At 36.7% G+C, this 15,709-nt stretch overlaps 1 long non-coding RNA gene across 4 annotated transcripts in view; it reads left to right on the plus strand.

Annotated features, from left to right (window-relative positions):
- The window catches only part of LOC138064650 (uncharacterized), a 41,680-nt gene extending 27,092 nt beyond the window's left edge, over positions 1-14,588 (plus strand). For 2 of the 4 annotated variants that reach the window (XR_011137885.1, XR_011137886.1), the window contains 3 exons: positions 268-310; positions 4,018-4,095; positions 11,920-14,588. This is a non-coding gene — a long non-coding RNA (uncharacterized lncRNA). The remainder of the gene's footprint in view (positions 1-267; positions 311-4,017; positions 4,096-11,919) is intronic. The other 2 variants (XR_011137887.1, XR_011137888.1) reach the window with 1 other exon arrangement.
- Positions 14,589-15,709: the final 1,121 nt, after the last annotated feature.

Consider the following 15,709-nt stretch of genomic DNA (forward strand, 5'->3'; position numbering starts at 1 on the left):
AGAACAGATGACAACAGTAAAGCAATTAGGTATGTCCCTAAGCTATATGAGAAAAGGACAGTAACAGGTGCTTTTATTATTCTCCTTTTTGCAAACATGGTATTGTGCATCAGTACTGAGTTCAGATATAGATAGCAGTGCTCTTCTGAGAGTTAGAGGGATCTTATGTAAGGTATAAAGGCTGATATAATATATTATTATTTAAACTGCATTAAACACCTAGATCCCTGTTCTTATTAATATTACTTGTCCTATTTTCATTTTTAGTTTTTCAAAAAGCCACTCAGGATGAGACAATACAGGAAAAAAAGTAAGTGCACCTACCTGGAAAAAACATATGCATTCTTATATATGCCTAAAAATCAAGGTAGCATTAGCCCTGTCGCAGACCGTTAGATTCATGGTTTAAAAATGCCCAGTGTTTATATGCTATGTAAGGATCACAGTAGATCTGAGAGAAATGGATGCTTATAACTGAGAATATTGGTTAGAGGAGGATAAAGATTAGGACAGTTGAAGATACCTTACCTGAAGATACTATTTTCTTAGAAGAAATTGCACAAACCAAAGGACCAAGAAGATTTTTCCCTGTATTATTGGAGCTGATGCCCCGTATATTGTTTGCTTGCTTGCTTTTTCACAGCTTTTCATGTCATGGCATCTGCAGGGCATTGCACCTAAAGGCGTACTTCTCAAATGCTTTCCTTCTTGTCTTGTCTTCTACGCAGCAGTCAATGTAAGAGGAGTACGATGCAGCACTGTTATTTGAAGTCCAACGAAGTCATGTGGTTAACAAAAGATCATTAACTCTATAGATAGGAGACCTAAGTATGTTCTTGCTTATCTGCTTTGTGACCTTTGCTCAGTCACTTCATCTTATTGAGACTCTTTGAACTCTTCGAACCTCTGATTCTCCTTCCATCTCCTGATTATTTGGACTGAGTTTCTTCTAGGTGGGGCTGCCCCTCTTGCTATGCTTGTACAATACGTCATACAATGCAGATTGACGTCGGTTCTGTCACAATGCGAGATCAAAATAATAACACTTTCTCAGTCATTTGAAGGTGATTCAACACCCTTTTGGAGAATTACTTGCTATGCAAGTATATTCCGCTGTCTGGCATGGATTCGGCAACCAGAGTTGCCATCAAGCTGTTAGTGCAGCTTCTGCTTCTTTTTCATTTTGCAAAAATCTTCTCTCATCTCTCATCCAGCTATATTACTATCTGTATTCCTACATTTTTTAAATATACATGGTGATAATATTTGACCTTTGCTTCAGAGAGAATGCAGTCAAAGAAATTGCTTAAGACAGACATGTGAGAAGGGTGGGTATTCTGATGTAGCATATGGGACGAACAAAACCTGGACACTGACCGCAAGTGGTTTATAAGAAGCTTACACCAGCACTGTGAAGCAAATAATTCTGCATATCTTCTTGCAGTATCAGTCTACATTGATGATATCCTTTTGAATCTTTCAGATTACACTGTATGCTTAGACTTCAGTGACTTAAAATATGTAAATAGAAACAGGTGCATAAAGGACATAAGAGAAATGTCAACCATGAGAACTTTGCCGCATAAAAATAAAGTATATTAAGGACAGAGATTTTTCTATTATTAATGAAATGGATTGCTTTGAAGAAATGCAAGTAGACAAGAATAATAGCAAAGTCATGAATTAAATAGTGGCTTAAAAGCAGGAGTCACATAGCGCTGCTGCAAATGACACCTTCCCACTAAAATTTTCTCACTTGGGAATTACAAAAGGATGATCTCTGTTTTAAAGAGAAGAAATTATAAATGATCTAGAAGAATTACCTCATCCTCATAAATAGTGGAGTGACATCATGCACATATTGCTTCATACTTCAGATATTTTCTTCCAAAAAGAGTTTGATCTTTTTTTCTTGCGTTGATCTAAGACAACCTGGTTTATGCAAAAATTGTTATCAGTTTTAATTTGTAAAAAACAGATAGTTAAATTGTAATGAACTCACTTAAGATGAATAGATGGTAATGATTACAATTAGTTGCTCTTATTGACAGAAAATTTCCATGAGCTCTATTGGCATAATGTTGCCCTGTCTGGTCTCCCCATGAAGCCTTCAAAGACAGATGAGGACAAAGATTATTCTTCCATTTGGAGTATCTGAACTCAGTCATGTACAATTATATGGAAAATTAGAAGTTACATGGTTTACTAAATTGAAGGTACCGTATATCTGCAAGAAACTGAAACACAAGCTTTGAGAACTGCATTGCTGAAAGCTGCTAAAACTTAGGTTCCTAGATTCACACCAAAGGGCTTCCCGGAATAAATTTTTACCTTCAGGCCTATTAGATATGGTTGAGCTCCATGATATATAAATATGTTTTTATCTGTGTGTGCGTGTGTAGATATATCCTTTTATACATGTGTATATACATACATATATATATATGCACACACACACACACACGTGCACACACATATGCCCGCGCACACACACACACACACACACACACACACACAAACTATAGGTATATAGAATTCATCTTATCTAATTGTTTATCACAGGTATCCGGTCTACTGCAGTCGTATGGGCTCTGTTTACAATCAGTGGAGACATACGCAGCTCCAGCAAGCAATTCATTGCATCACAAGATAAATGTTAAGAAAGGGTGAATCACTCTCTGGAGGATATCTGTTAGCAATACAGGGCACTCACACTAATTTAGAGCAAACATTCAACTTTTAGCCAGCTGAAATGAGATGAAGTGAATCCCAGCCACTGTCCCCTGCAATTCTAGATAGGTTGTCCTTACTGTCAAAAAATAATTCTTTCTGTTTGTTTATTTGTTTCTTTAGCTGTTGGTCTGCATTCAACTTCCAGCCACTGAATCTTGTTGTACGATTACTTGCTATGTGGAAGAGATATCTTCTACTATATTTCGGTTCAGACCTACAGACTCCAATGAAAGTCTCACTTGGATAAGCTAAATGAAGTGTAGGCCTTTAATTATTCACTTGACTCTTTGTAGTCTCTTCTTTCCTTCATACCACACAGGATACCAGGACCACCAGCAGCAAATATAATGTTACCATAACCTTCCTAGTTTGTATCCTCTTATTTAAACATTCAGGAATCACAACATATTTTTTATCATATAGCAACATCCTGGAAGGTCCTATTTGGATTATTTATCCATAATGAAAAGCAAGTCTTCCTGCTGAAGGGGATGACGTCTCTCAGAAACACCTGCTACTCCACTGCTTATAGCAATAACGTCTGGCTATGTGGATCATGAGGGTGACAGCTAGTAGTCTTACTTGCAACCCACATATGTGTGGTAACAACCCAGCACTCTGTGGCAAATACAGGCAAGCGTGCTTGGCTTTTGCTGAAAGTAAGGGGAAGCATGTCTGTGTGTTTGCTTGCTCTCATGTTGGGGGGGGGAGGGGGAAGCCTGCTTCTGTATCAAAAGGAAGAAGAAGTTGCCTGTAATCTGGAGATGGCCACAGTGATTGCCAAACCTGAATCCTCCTCCTGGTTATACCAAAGAAGACAGAGTTCTTGTTAAAGGAACAAAGTCTTGTTAAAATGACTGAGAACGAAATGAATTTAAAACTTAAGGGTGAGTTTCTGTTGTTTGTTACTGTACAGACTGTTTTTTTTTCCAAGATAAGCAAGCTACTTCTCAGTAACTCAGTAAAGGAATACCTAGTTTTTCCGCAGACTGATTCATTGTACTGGTAGTGTTTTGGGCTTGTACCTAATGGTGAAACATGAGAATTGACATGTCATTTGCACCAGCTTTACTCGTAAGAGTTCATGGTTTTTCTTGACGCATTCAAAGTCACCATAGTGGTAGAAATCAAATTTTCAGCTGTTAGGGCTACATGTTTGAATCGGCCTTTCACTGTTGTAATGACAAATGTATTCTACCTTATTCCCTAAGGGCCATGTGGAAGTGATGTTTAAAATAAAATCTATCCTTTGATCTAATCTGAACTTTATTTCTTTTCTTTCAGATGCACTGGTCTGTCTGTTGGCATGATGTTTTGATGAAAGAAAAAGAAAGGAGAGAAAGCAACTTTTTTAAAAATAAAGTATGCATTAGAATTTTATAACTGCAGCAAAATGCAGAGCACTGAGCAGTACGATTCAAGTCTAAGTGAAACTTAAACAGCAAACTGGTACACTGAAAGTGGCATCACTATTAAATTCTTATTCCCTTTAATGATCTGGGTTTCAGATACTGCTTCCAGGTACATGTTTTCTGTAATAATCCATGCTGAGTAGTTGAATTTATACCTTCTATTTTGGACACAGCTTGTAAATAAAATATTTGTTGGGGCAATATATGTTATCTCCACACATAGCTGTAGCCACTCAGAACCTGATGCAGACCTTGCTGAAATTACTGAAAAGCTATTCATCGACTTCGGTGGGTTTTGGATGATGCCTTCAGATGTTAGAAAGAGCATAACACCTAGATAGATTGATTGCCAGTGTCGAGTACTAGCACTCTCTACACATGGTTGCTGAAAGCCTCTTTTCATAAGAACATTTGTTTCTGGGAATGTGTTTTGGGGATTGTGAGCTTGCTTGACCATTAGAATGTCACATTCTAGCAAATGAGAAAATATTCCTGTGGGTGAGGGTGAATCAACTCATGTGTCTGCCTGTGTTAGTCACCGAGGAACTAACTGCCTGGGTGCAATGCAGTCAGCTCTTTACATTTAGAAAAGAAACTAGTGGTAAATATAAAGCAGGTCATCCTTTCCCCATCTATTTCAGTAAAGATAGCAAAAATAGTTCTATTTTAAAGATAAACAAAAAAACAAGGAGTAGGAGTCGACATCCCCATAGGAGTGCAGTGCATTTTCTTCAGATTTGTTTCATCTTCTAAAAATAAAATAAAACTGTTTGTCTTTCTATATGCTGTCAGAATGCCATGCAGTCTTAAGTAGCCTTTTGATAATTCTGTCAGTTTTATTCTCTTATATTCAGTGTCATCTGCAATGCAGATTTGTGATGTCTTCTTTTTATTCTATACTTATTAGGAGTGTGACTGTGGTTCCTTGCATGTTGTGACATATATGCACATTGTCTTTAACTCTTTTACCCTTTTGCTCTCTCAGCCTGGATGAAACAGCAAGTAGCCTCATAAATCTGTTATTTATAACTCTTCTGATTCATAATACTCTGCCAGTCCTGTAAACCTTTTTTTTTTTTTCCTGCGGAAGGACCAAGAATATTTTCTAGACTAGCTCTATTTGAAGGCTGGTAATGTAAAACACTTTTTAACCTCTCTTTAGGGTATTATTTTCCTTGTAAAATCAGTTTTGTAATCATTTACTAGCTGCTTGTCAAAAAACTCTGAATTTTGTAAGAGATTTGCCTGGATAAGGCAAGGTAGTTGGTTTAGGTTATAACCTATGTTTTCATAGCAGTTGCTTAACTGTTTCTATGGTGGACATTATCTGTTGGGCTCATTATAGCAGTGCTTCTGGAGTTTACTGAAAGCCACAGCTCTCACTGGTCCTCACATTTAATTTATTCAGGTTCTGCCTTCTAAACAAATATGTGAAGGCTTGAGTTGGAATGTAATGGACATCCATATTGCTATATATTCTGTAGCTCCTATCAGCTGTACAGCAAGCCTTCATTTTTCCACCATGTTCAGCAAAGCAGACAGCTCCATGGAAGAGAGAGTGAGTAAATGCAGAACCCTGACACTGATTTACAGTACCACTGGTTTTCAAGGACTGGCAACTAGGAGCGTTTTGGCATTTAGATTCTCTGCTTGAGTGCAGCTATGCCAAAACAAGTCACAGATTTATCATATCATATTTTCTGTTTCAAAGACAAGTAACATTGGAAGTATCTGCCATAATCAGCTAGGAAAAAATTCCACAAACTCATCAGATCATGACTGATGTTTTGGGCATTTTCTTCACTGTTGAGACTAAATTTTATTTAGCAGGAATTTGTAAGAGTAAGTGCTCTTTCTTTAGGCATTCTTCACTTTCCTTGATATTTCAGCTATCATTTTGTCTGAGGCTTTGGCTTCAACTATTTATTTATTAACTGCAGGTAATATCTGGCTCTGATAGCAGTTTCAGTAATATGACGCTTGTCCTCTAGGGATGCTACTGAAAACATTCCTTAGGCCGTCAAACAGCCATGAGATAAAAATGAGTTATTGCAATTAACATGGGATTATTCTCTTAACAGAGAAGGTACAGTGCTGAGGGATGGGTGTGCACCCCCTCACCTTAACAGTTTCCAGTGTAACATCCCTGTCCTTCTTTAGCTTTCTTCATTTTGCATTTGTTCCTTATAATAATAATCACGAGGCTATTAAGAAAAAAAAGTGAAATAATAAATCGGTAGATCCAATTTTCTATTGAAAAGAGAGTTAGAGATAACTAATTTCAGGAAATCAAACAATTTACTTAGTTGCCAGTATCTGATTTTGGAGCTTAAATTCAGTAACCCAGTCCAAAAAATGGCCATCAGGAAAATCACTGTCCTTTAGTTCTTTTGAATGTTATTTTCCTCTCTTTCTCTCACGGTAAGTTCACAGAGTAAAAGCTGATTGTGAGAAAACATTAAAATGGAAAACATTTTGACCATTAATATCATTCAATGATTTCCAATCTTCTGAAATAATTTTAAACCTTAAGCTTTTTTTCAGACCCCTGATATAGTCCTCCAGAACTGCAATGTTTGTAAACACTTACAGTTCAGTGTATTCCACAGGGTGGTAGAAATAGGTACAGTCATGCCCTGCAGCCACCTGAGCCACTCATGCTATGCAGCTTATGTGCTTGGGAACTGCAGATGTAGCCTTTAGACCTTCTAGAGATCATTACGCTGTGATCAAAATGATATTACTGATGCATGCCTTTAACATTTTAGCTGTAAGTAGAGAAATGTCTTCTGCCTGAAAAGGATATAATTCCACAGTTAAATCTGAGTCTTCTCTTTTTCAGAATGCTTACTCTAAGGGATTTAATAGGACTAACTGATCATTGTGATCTGTGATTAGTCTTTTTAAAGATACAGTCACCTTACAAAGTAAGACTTATTTTAAAAGCAGGTAAAAGCTATTGACCTTCATTTTACAGCAACTTTTCTAGAAAACAGAGACAGAATTTTGATCTGAAAATGAAAAAAAATATATGAAAACGAACATAGTCCTTTCTCTAAGCTAGACGTCAGTATAATTTACTGCACTGTAGCAGTCACATTGTTACTGTTACTTCCCCATAGGAAGAATCTGTTGTGGCAACATGTAATGGTTTGAAGCGTTTCATTGGAATAGGCCCACCTATCCCCATATTTTAATATATCCTGCTTAGAATTGAAATAAAAATGGAAATATCTGTTGCTGTGTGCAAGGCCTACTACATCTTCTTATAGTATCACAAATGAAATCTGCCATTACTTTTGGTGAAAATACTTCATGTCAAGGGCTGAAGCCACTTGTGTGTTAAACCAGTATTAACTTAAAAATCACTTGTGATGAGGGGAGAAAACTATGCATTACTAAGGGAAAATATGTAATGTCATTTGATGGACATGCCTATACTCTCCTGTGAACTTTCAAAATTTCATTATTTTTGGTAGTAACGAAAACATTTTGGTAGTAACCAGAACATTTCAATCAAGTAAGTACCTATTTGTACTGGGGAACTGCCACCGATAATTCTTTGTGGAAGATGTTGTTCTTAGCAAATCTATACTTCTTCCAACATGAAGTCATTTTCTTAATATTGTTTGAGTGGCTAGATAAGCCAAAGAAACTGCAAAGCATGCTCCTTGATTTTGCAAGAGATAGATATCATCTTGGTACTAGATAGATTTGTGGTGGGTTAGAAACAATGTATTCTTTTACAGGCAATAGCTTTAAATAGAAATACATCCCAAGCAGTAAGGATATGGAGAGCATAGAGGGAGAAAGTTCAGTTTAAAGTCTAATTAATTCAATATAAGGTTAAATTAGAATATAAGGTTAAATTAGAATTTTATACTATAATCAAATTTATATCTTGTGCAAGGTCAGCATGTGGCAGAAAACAGCTGGAGGAAGTTATAACAATGACATCCTGACTACTGACCTAGGGACAATCTGTAACTGAAAATCTTAAGCACTGTCTGCTTTTGTTGAAACACATGTGCTTTGGATTTATTAGTATTATATATGTTTAAATTTATTCCAGCTAGTAATTGTAGAGACTGATGGTGAAAGATCAGCAAGAAGTTCAAGTACAGAAGCTCAAGCTTATCAAACCGCTTGTGCAAGATCTGTGTCTGGCTGGGAGCTGACTACAAGGGTGGTTTAGAAGGAAGATATCAGTCTTTGTGCAGTGGACATGCAAATAACAGCTATGATACTATATAGGAGGTCTGTAAGAAGCTGATGTGATCGGGGGTGACACATGCACAGTCAGCAGAAGGTAAGCAGATTTGAGTGCTGAGCCTCAAGGAGGCTAAGCCTCAGATTCAAGGAGAAGGAAACTAAAGGAGAAGGGGTAGAAAGAGAAGAAAAATATAAGGTTATGATCTAAACCCATTTCAAACCCCTTATGCACTATGTGGCATTTCATATGCCAGCATAAATTTGATATAGTTAGATGGATCCCATAAAAACATTCTGAAAAAATCTACTTCTAAAATTAATTTGCTTTGCCCATTGGCACAAATGTTTGAGGAAAAATAAGCATGTGGAATATTAATGGAAGAAATCCATGTATATATGAGAGTTCATTTTGAACATATTTTCAAGTCAGGGAAAGGAAATACTGATGTAGGGTAATCTATCTAAATTGTCACAGTGCAATGCAGCTCAAACTGCAGATATTGGCTTATCCAGATGTTCACTGAGTACGTTTCATTTACAATATCATTTATGCAATTGTTATCTACAAAGAAATGAAAAATGGACATACGAATTGAACGAATGATTTGCTGCAAATTACCCATTCCAGGTCAGATTCTCAAAGGCTCACACATGTCTAACACCCACTAAAGGAACAAATTTTTCAAATTTTTAAATTATTGTATTCAAATAGTTAATTCAGTTTGGTAAAACATGGAAAACTGGCTAGGAGAGTGTTTCTAAGTCTGTAAAATCATCTAGAGAACTCTTATGAAAAATTCTTTTTTTGCCTTCTGACCTGGGCACATTAAGTGCTTTTTTTAGTAAACATCATTTAGTTTTAAATAAAGGAAAAGTTGTTATTTTTGAGTTTTGCTTCTGATACAAGATGCTAAAGCTTTATGAAGGTCATAAGAAAGCAGCTGATTAGCATAGACTGAGTAGTTAATATAACCTCCTTATGTCACTTGAGGAGTACACATAGTTAACAGTGGGCCCAAATTGCTGTGTAATTCAAACTGTCGGTTTTCAGATTTAAAGCTATGAATTCCCTTGTCTAAAGTAGCTGGATATTCTAGATTTTTGTTATTTCACATCTTTTTTTTTTTCCTCTCAACATTTCTACATGGAACCTTTTTGAAAGTCTCAGGGGAAAAAAAAGAGTTTTCTGTCCTCCCCCTTCTGTTGCCCTGCATTTTGCTGATACTGAGATGAAGTCACTTCATCCCAATGAGACCTTTCAGAGAAGGGAGGTTATAGCTGCTCTTTATTTACTCTGAGGACTGGCCAAGTTATCATCTAAGAAAGATTACTGCAGCTTTGTACGTCCATGTTTATAACCCTAATAAGAGCATAGCTGCAAACTATGCAAGGGAATTGCAAGTAAAATGGAATTTTCAAGTTATATGCATTCCCAGATATATGTAAATATTCATAACCTCACTTCTTGCTGCTACAACAAATTGCAGTCATTGAGAAAGCCTTTTTTTTGGGGGGAGGGGGAGGATTGATTTTTAAATATGTGGGCAGAAATAGCTGATTTTATCCCAATTTACAAAGCTCTCTTTAGGATGGATTAACAATTGAAATCTCAAGCCAGTATAGATAACTCTGAGTCTTTCTGGAAACATTTGAATTCAGATTCCCTTGCACAATGCAAAAAAAAAAAAAAAAAAAGTGTATTCTGCACAGCCCTTTACGTAAGAGGTGGAAATAATGTGGTTTCTACTATTAGAATATGTGTTATAATTCAGCTGTGAAGTATGGCTTATTTTGAGTTATGTGAACACAGCAACACAACCTAGGTTATGAATGCACACGTGATAAAAAGTACTCTTACGTACTGATACAGCAAAGCAATCTGCAAGATGTATGCAAATATCTGCTTAATTTTTTAAAAATGGGATGTGAACATTTTATCTTCTGTATACAGCTTTGAAGTACATTCCTTCATTCTCTCTTATGCTATTTTTGAAACCTCTATCAGTCTGTAACATGTGCTTACATCACTAGGAGTTACTACTCAACACATTTGCACTGGAGATTCCTGGCCTGTGAACATTTATACATTGAACAGAATCCCTAGAGCCATGTGGTAGTGATTCTAGAAACATATTTTTAGGGGAAAAGTCAAAACTTAAAAGTAGTATATACATGAGTACAGCTTGTCGTGGTGATTTTACGAGCCGAGAAAGATGGCAGCTTACTTATGCTTAATTTTCAAAGATTTATACCTCCATTCATGGGATTTCTATGGTGACAGACATCTTAATGCTCAGGTTTGCATCCAGCAATGATATCCACCTTGGTAACAAGTGCTAAACTTGCTATACTGTGTTTCTTGGAACATACAAGCTAAGCTATGGTATATTCTTTGTGCAGTGTAGAGTGGAGCAATTTTTAAACTAGCCTGTAGCCATCTTCCTGCTTTCCAGTGACCCTAAGGGTGGAAAAGATGACAGAGCGGTCTCCTACATGGTCTTGAGGGTAAAAGTCAAAGGTACTGGCTATAAAGATTAGCTGTATTAAGTGTTGTATAAACTAGACAAGCATATTGTCATGTTTATGGCTTAGTTGCTCAAGTTTCAGAACATTGGAGGTTGCTTTCAGAATTTTTGTGTTTACAGTGTTAAGATTTGGAAGAATACATCATTGACGAGTCTGGCATGATGCATTTTACCACCTACTGTCTTGCTCCTACTGTCCAAATGGTATTCCAGGAGAAGGACATCCAGTGTACAGACATCAGATGGCAATAGTAATTTCCAGACTTTCATTTGAGGAGGCAGACAATCTTGTACTTGCATAATGAATTAGCACGACTGCTCTTGCATCATCAGAATAGTGAAGAAGGTCTGGAAACAGTCAAATGTAGTTTGGTTCTGATTCATAGCTAGCCATTTTGGTGTGGGCCTATCATTTGTTGGGATTATTGTGGTGGAGGCTTGGGGTGCACTTCAGTGTTTGTCTGCAGACTGTGGTAATTGGAAATGTGCCTGGAATAATAACTTTTTTCCAAAAGAATGGGTATCCAAACTGCTTTAAGGCGTATATGAAGGCAACAGAAGGTCACAGAATGGTAAATTGTAATCTTTAAATTAAAAATAGTTTGCACTTTTGAATGGCCAGCATTTTTACATGAGTGCTGCGTGGGACTGAGGGGTTAGAGACCAAAGCTCCATATCCATCTTTCAGGTTATGAAACTCATTTCAGAAAAAAAAAAAAAGAAGCTGTTTAGAAAATTCTTGAATGGAAAGTGTTTTCAAGCATTTGAAAATGTCTTCTCAAAGTGTAAACTTGGGGATTACACAAAGGGATGCTTTAATTTCTGCCCTAAACCAAAGTTGATTTCACCTCACAGAAGCAGAAGTCATGGAGGAAGACCTGAGAATCTCTTTACTCCTGTGAGTCAGGGACAGACACACACACATACATATTTGCATATTTACATATAGATATGAAAAAGATTACAGATTAGGATCACTACAGATTTTAAACAATAGGATCACTATTCTAAATGACTTGTTTCATTTTCCTCCATAGGACACATGCTGAAGAACCCTAACCCTGGTGCAAATCCTGAAGATGCATGCTGGCAGCATGCATTGTTCCTGTAATAGAAAGGGAAAATGCAGCCTTCTGCTTTCCTGGAGTTCACAAAGGCACAATGTATATGCTTAAGGGGGCACTCTGCTGACTACTTTTTGGAAGTTTCTTACGCTTTCTGGCTGGTAAGTCAGACCACATCTGGTTGGTGAACTGGAGACTCTAGGTGCATCTAGCAATAGATTTGCAACGAGAGAGCAAAACAGGAGAAGCACCACTGGATTATTTGGCTGTTATGTGCCAGAGTTGCTGCTGGGAGCACATATATTAGCTGAGGGGAAAAGAGGCAGGAAGTACTTTCCCTCATCTTCTCAGCAATTTCCAAGGCTGGCGTGAGGTTTGTGTGTGTGCTTAAAATGTGTTTGTCTTCTGTTTTGTGAATACTTTAAATCCAGTTCTTATGATCTCAACTTTGATTTGTGTAGAAGTCTTTTGAGTTCCTACCTTGATAGATCAGAATTTTTAATCTAGGTCTAGATTTTCCTTGGAAAAATCTAGAGGATACAAGGAGAATATGCCCCCTTTCTGACTAAGTGTGCTCAGACTCACCTTTTACAACAGCTCATACCTTGTAGAGGAGAAATTATGACAAATCTGTGCATAGTGCAAACTGATGATGGGCCATTTTGAGGGTCTTTAAAAACTCTTACTTCCAGAAATAAAATCTTTTTCTATTAAAAAATCTAAACTTTTTCTGGAAAAATCATGTTACCTATCATTTGGAATATGGTATCAATTCTTTTTTGTTCCACTTCCCAAATATCTCTCATCATCTCTCCAATCCACTTTTACCAATGCACATTCTGCTCTCTTAGCGTGTATTTTATTTCTAGAATCCATGCAAGGGGAAGCTGGGGGCAGTGCTGAGTTATACTGAGAAGACAGATCTGTAAGAATCTCGATAAATTTGCAGTAGCTGCAAGGTAGAAATCACTGCTGACATTAAATTTGGGTTTTGAAACAGGATAGGGATGGAATCAATATGCAAAAAATTAAGTGAATGACTGGATTAACTAATTACTGTGATTATCTTGCTGCCTCATGATTACAGTGATGGTTGCTGAAAGGTAGCTAGAAATTACAAGGTTCAGAATGAGATCTCACAGGATCTCCCTTTGAAGCTCCTGCTATGCCTGTGAGATATTTGGTACTGACTTCACTGATCGTATAAACAGAATGTCCTAATATGTACATTTCCATTTTCTATTAAAATAAATTTGGTCATAGAGTGAGCCACTCTGATTACTAGCTGGTGCCAGGCAAAATGAATGTTGTATTAGGAGCAACCATGTTTTCCTGAGTTTTTTTTCTTCTTTTCATTTATATATAATGATGAATTGTACCCAAATAGTAAGAGAAAGACTTGTAATTTTGGGATTTTTTTGGTGGTAATAGAATAGATATATTCAATACATCTTGAGTATAATACAGTTTTAAAAAGCTTCTCATTTCTTTTCCATCCCTTCCCTGTGAAGGGATCATTTTATTTAATGCAGTAGGCTGGGCCATTTGTGCAGTAGGATTATGAAATGATGAATCTCTTTCTCTGGGTGAGCTTCTACTTGACAAATAGTGTATAGTCATTAATTCACCCTAACTCCTTTACCAGGCATCCAGATTTATCCAGTACTCACTATTGTCATATATTTCTGCAGAGCACACAGATCGATCTGGATTGGAGCAGGTTAACGACTAGCTCCAACTCTGTAATATCCTAACTTTACAGCAGAAGTATGACTAATGGGAACAGCCAGTCATTCACTTTCTTTACCTGTAGAGGACTTGTTTTCCAGATCTAAATAAACTTAATCTCATCTTTACCATTAAACTCTGAGCTCTGCCTTATCTCCAGTGAAGTCAGTGCAACAGTGTCCAAGACTTGTAGTATAAGCTCTTTGCCTTTGGTTTGACCTTACAAAAGGATTCAGACCCTTGTATTTACACAAAGCTTTCTTCAGTCTTTCACTTCTCAAGGGTCAGAATTATTTCTTTTCTTTTTTTTTTAATGGTGTTTATTCAGTGGTTTTTTTTGTAGTCTTTGGTAGGAGTTGAGTATGTTCTTTTTAAGAGGAACTGTAGAACCGATTCGCATTTTGGTTGACTGTCTGGACTGAAAGCTCCACAAGCATAGGCTGCCTTCAGTATAAACGTTATGTTTTGATTTTTGCCTGAAAAGGAACACCATTTGAACACCTTTTCAGCTGTTGTCCTCAACTGTAGTTCCAGCATGAAGAGGAAATGTGGTGATTTGAAAAGAACTGAAAAGGTACTAAAAACGTTGTTGTAAGGCTTGTAAGGGAGTTGTAAATAATCGTTGTTGATGTGTCTCCTGATAAGAAAAAGATAAGAAAAAGATTTATGAGAGCATTATTTTTTCTGTGATAACTCCTTTTTGAGTGATCTTCCATTAAAATATTGTCTTTCTGCTGAAATCTGTACAGGTCTCACATTAAACTAAATTAATATTGCTACACATCATAGAAACAAAATTGTACAAAAGAAAAATGAGTAATCCATGACTAAGAATGGCAAAGGTGGAGCATTTTATATCTGCATCACAAACAACTGACAATGTCAATCTCCAATAAACAATGTCAAGAAATCCTGATCCAGAGTCATGTCTAGTGTCTAATTATTGTGCACATAGCTCTTGTTTTTATTTTCTCTGCTAAATAAGTTCCTGCATGGGCAGCTAAAGGAAGTGGTGAACCACCCCCACGGAAGACTTTATATTTGGTTTAAGAATAGTTTTTTACAAACTTGCTGTGGTTTCTTAAGCATCTACTGCTAATATTTTACCTCTTTTTCTCAAGTGGAAAAAAAATCTTCCAGGTGGCAAACAACTGGAGTTATTGCCAGTATCCGAATTACGCATTAAGTTCGATAGAATTTCCATTATCGGAAAAAGTAAGTGATTTAGGCAATTCGTTGATATAGTCCAAGTTGCTGAAGTGATATTGCTATATGAAAATAGGTAAAAAATCCTCTGTTTCCTGTGGAAACGTATTTCTAGGTGAAAGGTTCTATGCTACTGCATTGTGGAAGCGTGCATTGTTATCGTGTCATGACCTTTCCTGGTGTATGATCTCCAAGGCTGAAAATTTAATTTAACTTGAGAGACAAACCTACTCTCAAACCTCAGTTCTTACTAATACATTGGGAAAACAATATAGTCATGTAACAGCGTGGGATGCTTGTCTTCTTAATTCAGAAGGGTTGTTGCTTGACAAGAGAACCATGTTGGTAAATCTTCATTTCTCACTACTGCTTTTTCTGTACTCTACATAGTTTGTAGGTTCAGGCTGATGGAAGTTGTTCATAAATTTGGATCAAATTTCTTCAATACCTTTGGTCACAGTGTGTATTTCTTTTGTTCAGAATTCCCCCAAACCTCAAACCACAGAGTGATTTAATTTTAGTCACAACTAAAAGGAGCAACCTTGAGACTTAAAGAGGTGTTGTAATCAGTGAGTATCACCTGCCTAGGCTAGAAGCATTACTTTCCTGTATGATGAGATGGTTCTTTTTTTGAAGACCCAATCATAGTCCCACACTTGTTGAGAACAATATCTCTGAACTGAAAGCACCTGAAAATAGACGAATACTTTTTAATAGTTAGTATATTAACAACCAGTTTATTTAAAGATACTTTTCCTGATAGGAAAGTCTAAGAAATGCCTTATGTGTATCAGGCTAATAACTCCCTGCTTACAGAACAAGTAAGATA

The sequence above is a fragment of the Struthio camelus genome, chromosome Z, assembly GCF_040807025.1.
Source record: "Struthio camelus isolate bStrCam1 chromosome Z, bStrCam1.hap1, whole genome shotgun sequence".
Classification (NCBI taxonomy): domain Eukaryota; kingdom Metazoa; phylum Chordata; class Aves; order Struthioniformes; family Struthionidae; genus Struthio; species Struthio camelus.